The sequence below is a fragment of the Lithobates pipiens genome, unplaced genomic scaffold (genome assembly GCF_037356315.1).
Source record: "Lithobates pipiens isolate NorthernLeopardFrog02 unplaced genomic scaffold, aLitPip1_a1.2 Scaffold_19, whole genome shotgun sequence".
In the NCBI taxonomy this organism is placed as follows: domain Eukaryota; kingdom Metazoa; phylum Chordata; class Amphibia; order Anura; family Ranidae; genus Lithobates; species Lithobates pipiens.
The window spans coordinates 2,441,167-2,451,385 of record NW_027507764.1 but is presented as its reverse complement, the minus strand read 5'-3'; the positions used below and the strand labels follow the sequence as shown (position 1 = coordinate 2,451,385).

The 10,219-nt window shown below is 46.5% G+C and overlaps 1 non-coding gene across 1 annotated transcript; it reads right to left on the bottom strand.

The window, feature by feature from the left end:
* Positions 1–3,279: 3,279 nt before the first annotated feature.
* TRNASTOP-UCA (transfer RNA opal suppressor (anticodon UCA)) lies at positions 3,280–3,366 on the bottom strand. The gene has a single exon. It is a non-coding gene; the product is annotated as a tRNA-Sec (tRNA).
* Between the last annotated feature and the right edge of the window lie 6,853 nt (positions 3,367–10,219).

Below are 10,219 nucleotides of genomic sequence, written 5' to 3'. Positions count from 1 at the left end.
CATCACATCAAAGGTCCTACGTCACATCAGAGGTCCTTCCATCACATCAAAGATCCTCCCATCACATCAAAGGTCCCCCATCACATCAGAGGTCCCCCATCACATCATAGATCCCCATCACATCAAAGGTCCTACGTCACATCAGAGGTCCTCTAATCACATTAGAGGTACCCAATCACATCAAAGATCCTTCCATCACATCAAAGATCCTCCCATCACATCAAAGGTCTCCCATCACATCAAAGGTCCCCTATCACATGGGAATACTACCTACATATCAGAGGTCCTCCCATCACATAAGAGGTCCTCTTATCACATCAGAGGTACCCAATCACATCAGAGGTCCTCCCATCACATCAGAGACCATCCCCTCACATCAGAGGTCCTCCCATCACATCAGAGGTCTCCCATCATATGGGAATACTACCTACATATCAGAGGTCCTCACATCAGAGGTCCTCCCATCACATCAGAGGTCCTCCCATCACATGGGAATACTACCTACATATCAGAGGTCCTCCCATCACATCAGAGGTCCTCCCATCACATCAGAGGTCCTCCCATCACATGGGAATACTACCTACATATCAGAGGTCCTCCCATCACATCAGAGGTCCTCCCATCACATCAGAGGTCCTCCCATCACATGGGAATACTACCTACATATCAGAGGTTCGACCATCACATCAGAGGTCTCCCATCATATAGGAATACTACCTACATATCAGAGGTCCTCCCATCACATCAGAGGTCCTCCCTTCACATGGGAATACTACCTACATATCAGAGGTCCTCCCATCACATCAGAGGTCCTCCCATCACATGGGAATACTACCTACATATCAGAGGTCCTCCCATCACATGGGAATACTACCTACATATCAGAGGTTCTCCCATCACATAAGAGGTCCTCCCATCACATCAGAGGTCATCCATCACATCAGAGGTCTCCCATCATATGGGAATACTACCTACATATCAGAGGTCCTCCCATCACATAAGAGGTCCTCCCATCACATCAGAGGTACCCAATCACATCAGAGGTCCTCCCATCACATCAGAGGTCCTCCCATCACATCAGAGATCCTCCCATCACATCAGAGGTCCTCCCATCACATCAGAGGTACACAATCACATCAGAGGTCTTCCCTTCACATCATAGATTTCCATCACATTAAAGATCCTCCATCACATCAGAGGTCCTCCCATCACATCAGAGGTCCCCCATCACATCAGAAGTCCTCCCATCACATCAGAGGTCCTCCCATCACATCAAAGGTCATCCATCACATCAGAGGTCCCCCCATCACATCAGAGGTCATCCATCACATCAGAGGTCATCCATCACATCAGAAGTCCTCCCATTACATCAGAGACCCCATCACATCAGAAGTCCTCCCATCACATCAGAGGTCCTCCCATCACATCAAAGGTCATCCATCACATCAGAGGTCTCTCCATTACATCAGAAGTCCTCCCATCACATCAGAGGTCCTCCCATCACATCAAAGGTCATCCATCACATCAGAGGTCCCCCCATCACATCAGAGGTCATCCATCACATCAGAGGTCATCCATCACATCAGAAGTCCTCCCATTACATCAGAGACCCCATCACATCAGAAGTCCTCCCATCACATCAGAGGTCCTCCCATCACATCAAAGGTCATCCATCACATCAGAGGTCCCCCCATCACATCAGAGGTCATCCATCACATCAGAGGTCATCCATCACATCAGAGATCCCCCCATCACATCAGAGGTCCCCCCATCACATCAGAGGTCCCCCCATCACATCAGAGGTCCTCCCATCACATCAGAGGTACCCAATCACATCAGAGATCCTCCCTTCACATCAGAGATCCTCCCTTCACATCATAGATCCCCATCACATCAAAGGTCCTACGTCACATCAGAGGTCCTCTAATCACATTAGAGGTACCCAATCACATCAGAGGTCCTTCCATCACATCAAAGATCCTCCCATCACATCAAAGGTCCCCCATCACATCAGAGGTCCCCCTTCACATCATAGATCCCCATCACATCAAAGGTCCTACGTCACATCAGAGGTCCTCTAATCACATTAGAGGTACCCAATCACATCAAAGATCCTTCCATCACATCAAAGATCCTCCCATCACATCAAAGGTCTCCCATCACATCAAAGGTCCCCCATCACATGGGAATACAGCCCCCTTCACAGGTGCCCCTATCCATCAGAAGGCCCGATACATGAATCCTCCCATTACATTCAGATTTCCCTATCACATCAGAGTCCCCCTTATCAAATCAGAGATTCCCCATCATGTCAGTCACCCCTTTACATCAGAGTCTCCCCTTCACATCAGAGGTCCTCCCATCACATCAAAGCTCCCCCCCCCCCATATATTAGAGCCCCCCATCCCATCAGAGCCTGCCAATTACATTACAGCTCCCCTATCACAGAGCCCCATCTTCACTTCAGAAGCCCCACTTTTTTGTTACAGCAGCACAGCAGAGGGTGGGAGGTGAAGAAGGTCTGGAGTTGGTGGAGCTCCATCCTCCTTGATCTTGGGGATGGCCCTGCATGCCGCCTTCCCTGGATCAGACTCACGTGAGCAAGAAAACCTCCAGCACCATAGCAATGACTGATGCTGTGTATCCTGGCCCTGGCACATCATTGGTTGTTATGGTGCTGGCAGCCAGCTCCCCCTCCACCATGGCAATTCATGAACCCTGGTTCAGGGCAAGCTGGGTCCTATGCTCCCCACACCCCCAAATAAAGAAACACTGCTACATGCAGGTAAGTATTTTACATTTTGCATGCATATAAAACAGAACAATGTGTCTAATGTCAGAGCCATACCACCGGTTATTTTATATGAGACCATCAACGCCCAGAGGGTGGATTCGGTGGCTTAATTCGGGTTTCTTTCCCACCAGAAGGGCCCTCAGAACCCCCATCTTACCAGCAAGGATACTATACAGCCTGCCATCCCAGCTGAAAGACCAGAACGATGGCAGAGTGCCCCCTACTGGACAATGATAAGAACAGGTATCGTTAGTAGAGTGCCCCCTACTGGACAATGATAAGAACAGGTATCGTTAGTAGAGTGCCCCCTACTGGACAATGATAAGAACAGGTATCGTTAGTAGAGTGCCCCCTACTGGACAATGATAAGAACAGGTATCGTTAGTAGAGTGCCCCCTACTGGACAATGATAAGAACAAGATACACTTGATCTTAACCAAAAGGTCAAGAGAGAATTCACAAATTCCTTTACCACGGACCACCAACGCCCAGAGGGTGGAGTTGAACCACTCTGCCGCTAGGCAGCTACAGGTTTGAAGCCTGCACCCCAGACCACTGAGGATCATCTGGGCAATGAAACCTTCCATCCCATGTTGTATATAAAGCCAGAGCTAATAAGAAGATTCAACTTAGGGAGATTTTTAACCACTTTTTTTATATTTTTTATTTTTTTTTATTTTTTTTTATTTTTTTTTTTATTTTTTTTTAAAGTTCTAATATTAGGATTGTGATTGGCATGGAGCTCAATGAATAATCCAACTACAAGGCAATATATGCAGGATAAGAGGCAGCAGTGAGCACAGACAGTGCCGGCCCAGCTGCATGCTGTGTTGGTTAAAAGCATTCTGGGTATTGGCAGATTCAAATATTTTTTGAATATTTAAAGTGAAAGTAAAGGAGGAAACAAAGTTTTAATTGTTTTATTAAGAAAACATGTAACTCACCTCTGAGGATTAATATATAATATGTTGGGAACCTTCAGAGATGAAGATTTTGTGCAGTCATGGAAAACAGAAATGAATAAAGTCTCAGAGAGCCGACATTTATCCGTCACTCAGAGGAGAACACTGATTGGTGGGAAATGCCTCAAAACCTGAAAGACAGATCCGGAGCGTGTACAGATGAAGTGCCCACAGCCTAGAGATCCAATCAGGATGGCAACGGGAAGACTGTGTGGCCAGAGGATGAGCCCCACTTCTTGCTACGGGGGCCCATATACCATAATCAGAAAAAAAGAACCCTTGTTGCGTCGTTGCCTAGATTCATTCTGGAGAGCATGTCCTCCATGTGGTGGGGGAGAACCTGTTCTCTTTAACCTGTTGCTGCTTGGTATTGGCTGGTCCCCTTAGGGGAGACGCTATGAGTACGGGATCTTCCTTTGAGCGCCATTACAGCAGTAACCAACCAGCAACACCCAGTAGCCCATTCCGTGCATTACTCAGGCCTCATGACAATGGATCCCAACATCAGCCTTACTCATCATCAGCTTCACCCAACATCAGACTCACCCATCATCATCTTCACCCAACATCAGCCTCACCCAACATCAGTCTCACCCATCATCAGCTTCACCCAACATCAGACTCACCCATCATCATCTTCACCCAACATCAGTCTCACCCATCATCAGCTTCACCCAACATCAGACTCACCCATCATCATCTTCACCCAACATCAGCCTCACCCAACATCAGTCTCACCCATCATCAGCTTCACCCAACATCAGTTTCAACCAACATCAGCCTCACCCAATATCTGCTTTAACCTAAATCAGCCTCACCCAACAGCAGCTTCACCCAACATCAGCCTCACCCAATATCCGCTCAACCAAAATCAGCCTCACCCAACATCAGCCTCACCCAACATCAGCCTCACCCAATATCCGCTCAACCAAAATCAGCCTCACCCAACATCAGTCTCACCCAACATCAGCCTCACCCAACATCAGTCTCACCCAACATCAGTCTCACCCAACATCAGTCTCACCCAACATCAGTCTCACCCAACATCAGTCTCACCCAACATCAGCTTCACACAACATCAGCCTCACCCAATATCCGCTCACCCAACATCAGTCTCACCCAACATCAGCCTCACCCAACATCAGTCTCACCCAACTTCAGCCTCACCCAATATCTGCTTTAACCTAAATCAGCCTCACTCAACAGCAGCTTCACCCAACATCAGCCTCACCCAATATCCGCTCACCCAACATCAGTCTGACCCAATATCTATCTGCTTCAATCAAAATCATCCTCACCCAACATCAGTCTCACCCAATATCCGCTCACCCAACATCAGTCTCACCCAATATCCGCTCACCCAAAATCAGCCTCACCCAACATCAGTCTCACCCAACATCAGCCTCACCCAACATCAGCTTCACACAACATCAGCCTCACCCAATATCCACTCACCCAAAATCAGCCTCACCCAACATCAGCCTCACCCAACATCAGCTTCACACAACATCAGCCTCACCCAATATCCGCTCACCCAACATCAGTCTCACCCAACATCAGTCTCACCCAACTTCAGCCTCACCCAATATCTGCTTTAACCTAAATCAGCCTCACCCAACAGCAGCTTCACCCAACATCAGCCTCACCCAATATCCGCTCACCCAACATCAGTCTAAAACAATATCTATCTGCTTCAATCAAAATCATCCTCACCCAACATCAGTCTCACCCAATATCCGCTCACCCAACATCAGTCTCACCCAATATCCGCTCACCCAACATCAGTCTCACCCAATATCCGCTCACCCAAAATCAGCCTCACCCAACATCAGTCTCACCCAACATCAGCCTCACCCAACATCAGCTTCACACAACATCAGCCTCACCCAATATCCGCTCACCCAACATCAGTCTCACCCAACATCAGTCTCACCCAAAATCAGCCTCACCCAACATTAGTCTCACCCAACATCAGCCTCACCCAACATCAGCTTCACACAACATCAGCCTCACCCAATATCCGCTCACCCAAAATCAGCCTCACCCAACATCAGTCTCACCCAACATCAGCCTCACCCAATATCTGCTTTAACCTAAATCAGCCTCACCCAACAGCAGCTTCACCCAACATCAGCCTCACCCAATATCCGCTCACCCAACATCAGTCTCACCCAACATCAGCCTCACCCAATATCTGCTTCAATCAAAATCATCCTCACCCAACATCAGCTTCACACAACATCAGCCTCACACAACATCAGCCTCACCCAACACTAGCTTCACCGACATGAGTCTCACCCAATACCAGCTTCACCCAACATCAGCCTCACCCAAAATTACTCTCACCTATCATCAGCCTCACCCAACATCAGCCTCACCCAACATCAGCTTCACACAACATCAGCCTCACCCAACACTAGCTTCACCGACATGAGTCTCACCCAATACCGGCTTCACCCAACATCAGCCTCACCCAAAATTACTCTCACCTATCATCAGCCTCACCCAACATCAGTCTCACCCAACACAAGCTTTTTTTCCATTCTTGAGGTTAGGAGAAGGAAGAGTAGACACAATGTCAGCCTCTAACACTGTACTGAAACACATTGGATTTGCATATTTACATCTTTTCAGTAATCCCAGTGGTGTTGGCACATTCCTTAAGTTGCAAAGAGATAACAATAGCGATGAGAGTCGAGGAGCAGCCCAAACCCTTCAGGCTTTGCCAGAGTCATGCACCCCATGTTACAGAGGTGTGAATAGTCCCATCAGTATTACACCACTCCTTCCCTGTTTCCCCTATAAGGAAACCCCAACAAAAACTAGGTCCTCAAAGACTACATCTTCAAATGGCCTGGGCTTTTCACAGCTTCCCATGACCAATTCCCACCAGACTATTTATACCAGCCTTTCTCAACCTTTTTGGCCCAGAAGAACCCAAAAAATAATTTGCCAAAAAGTAATTCATTGTGGTCCAATTGTAAAAATGCCCCTCATATTGGTGGTTAGTAGACATGTGCATTACGTTTCGTTCCGATTCGAAATTCGGACGAATTTTCATTATTCGGACATTTGGATGCATCCCAATTACCGAATTACAATGCTAACGAATTCAACCGAATTAGGCCGAAATTCGACTCAATACCGGATTCGAAATGATTTCAACATGATTCGACATTATTTCAACCGCATTCGAAAATATTTTGTGACCCGACTTTAGGGCCATGTATCTCGGGGTCACTTGGTGCTAGAAACTCCAAATTTGGAAATGTTGTAGTGCTAGTACTATTGTGTTTGCATACCAAATTTGGGGTTTCTAGCTATAAGTGACCCCGAGATATGTGGCCCCAAAATCGGATCGCAAAATGTCATTCTCTGCTCCAGAAAAGTGCTTGACATTTTGTGACCCGAATTTGGAGTTTCTAGCACCAAGTGACCCCGAGATACCCCGAGATACATGGCCCTAAATTTCCCAGTTTCAGGTCTTTTGCAGACTCCAACAGGTTTTCATCCAGAATGGTCCTGTATTTGGCTGCATCCATCTTCCCCTCAATTTTAACCATCTTCCCTGTCCCTGCTGAAGAAAAGCAGGCCCAAACCATGATGCTGCCACCACCATGTGTGACAGTGGGGATGGTGTGTTGAGGGTGATGAGCTGTGTTGCTTTTACGCCAAACATATCGTTTTGCATTGTGGGCAAAAAGTTGGATTTTGGTTTCATCTGACCAGAGCACCTTCTTCCACATGTTTGGTGTGTCTCCCAGGTGGCTTGTGGCAAACTTTAGACGAGACTTTTTATGGATATCTTTGAGAAATGGCTTTCTTCTTGCCACTCTTCCATAAAGGGCAGATTTGTGCAGTGTACGACTGATTGTTGTCCTATGGACAGACTCTCCCACCTCAGCTGTAGTTCTTTGCAGTTCATCCAGAGTGATCATGGGCCTCTTGGCTGCATCTCTGATCAGTCATCTCCTTGTCTGAGCTGAAAGTTTAGAGGGACGGCCAGGTCTTGGTAGATTTGCAGTGGTCTGATACTCCTTCCATTTCAAAATGATCGCTTGCACAGTGCTCCTTGGGATGTTTAAAGCTTGGGAAATCTTTTTGTATCCAAATCCGGCTTTAAACTTCTCCACAACAGTATTACGGACCTGCCTGGTGTGTTCCTTGGTCTTCATGATGCTCTCTGCGCTTTCAACAGAACCCTGAGACTATCACAGAGCAGGTGCATTTATACAGAGACTTGATTACACACAGGTGGATTCTATTTATCACCATCAGTCATTTAGGACAACATTGGATCATTCCGAGATCCTCGCTGAACTTCTGGAGTGAGTTTGCTGCACTGAAAGTAAAAGGGGCCGAATAATTTTGCACGCCCCACTTTTCAGTTTTTTATTTGCTAAAAAAGTTTAAAATATCCAATAGATTTCATTCCACTTCACAATTGTGTCCCACTTGTTGGTGATTCTTCACAAAAAATTAAAATTTTATATCTTTATGTTTAAAGCCTGAAATGTGGCAAAAGGTTGAAAAGTTCAAGGGGGCCGAATACTTTCGCAAGACACTGTGTATATATATATATATAAAAGTGAACCAGCGTAAAAAAAATAAAAAAATAAAGAAAAAGTCAAGTTGAGAGGTGCGCCTGTTCAACCTATGCAAATGCATTTATGTTGCTTGACATTTACTAAGATTTTGCTGCCGCTTGTGCATGCGCAGTGCATAAATTCACCTCGCTCAGTTCTAAGTGTACTTGCAGGCTTGCTCAGAGAAAGTTACATTCTCATTCTATTTTGGGCATATTTGTTACTTGGGCAGTTATTACTATACTTCCTCACATCACCCCCATAATATTGGCACTTCCAGCTTCTTTAGATTTAGAGATAAAGATGGCACGCCCCACGTCTACTGTGGCGCACCGATCGCCGCCTCCCGTGCGCCGCGAATACTTAAATGAAAGGGGAATTGCGCCGTGCTACACGCACAAATGTTGTGAATACAAAAATTGCTGTTGCACATGGGCGTGCGGCACAACCTGTTCGTAAATCAGCCCCAATGTATCTAAGATCAGATCCATATCACAGCAGACCACCAACGCCCAGAGGGTGGAATTTGGCCACTCTGCCACTGGGCAGCTATGGGTTTGTAGCCTGCACCCCAGACCACTGAGGATCATCCGGGGCAGTGATACCTTCCAGTCCATGTTGTATATAAAGCCTAAGCTGATTGGACAATTCAGCTTAGGTTTTTTTTTTTCCCCTAAACATAAAAAGAAAATTCTAATATTAGGATTGTGATTGGCAGGGAGCTCAACGAATAATCCAATCACAACGCAGGATGAGATGCCGCAGTAAGCAGAGACCGTGCTGGCCCAGCTGCGTGCTGTGCTGTGAAAAGCATTGTGGGTATTGACAAATGAGAACATATTTAAATATTTAAAGGGCAACTAAGAAAAAAAAACAAAAAACGGTTCAATTGTTTTATGTAAAAAAAAAGTTGATCTCGCATTTGAGGATTAATATATAAACACTTCCGGAATTTATCAGAGATGAAGATTTTGTACAACCGTGAAAAACAGAAATAAATAAAAACTCTCGGACACTTTGTACAGATTTACTGTATTATATCTAATATAACATATTATACATATTGAAAAAGTATTCATACCCCTTGAAATTCCCCCACATGTTGTCATGTTACACCCAAAAACGCAAATGTATTTTATTGGGATTTTATGTGATGGACCAACACAAAGTAATAATAATTGTGAAGTGGAAGAAAAATTATAAATTATACAATAAATATGTGAAAAGTGTGGGGGGGGGGGGAGGGGGGGCATTTGTATGGCGCCCCCTTTTCTCTGATACCCCTAACTAAAATCTAGTGGAACCAACTGCCTTCAGAAGTCCCCTAATTAGTAAATAGAGTCCACAAGTGTCGGCCCGTTTATAAGGGCCCACGGGCGTCGCCCCCTCTCTCCAGCAGCCACCCCCTCTATGACCAATGGATAGATTCATGCATAGTAAGTGCCGGTCCAGACGGCGAGCGGGCGGGGGTCACAGTGGCGGCATTTGATGGGCACAGGGGCTGCATTTGATGGCACAGTGGCAGCATGTGATGGGCACAGTGGCTGCATTTGATGGCACAGTGGCAACATGTGATGGGCACAGTGGCTGCAATTTTTGGACACAGTGGCTGCATGTGATGGGCACAGTGGCAGCGTTTGATGGGCACAGTGGCAGCATGTGATGGGCACAGTGGCTGCAATTTTTGGGCACAGTGGCTGCATGTGATGGGCACAGTGGCAGCGTTTGATGGGCACAGTGGCAGCATGTGATGGGCACAGTGGCTGCATGTGATGGCACAGTGGCTGCAATTTTTGGGCACAGTGGCAGCGTTTGATGGGCACAGTGGCTGCAATTTTTGGGCACAGTGGCTGTGTTTGATGGGCACAGTGAAGCTG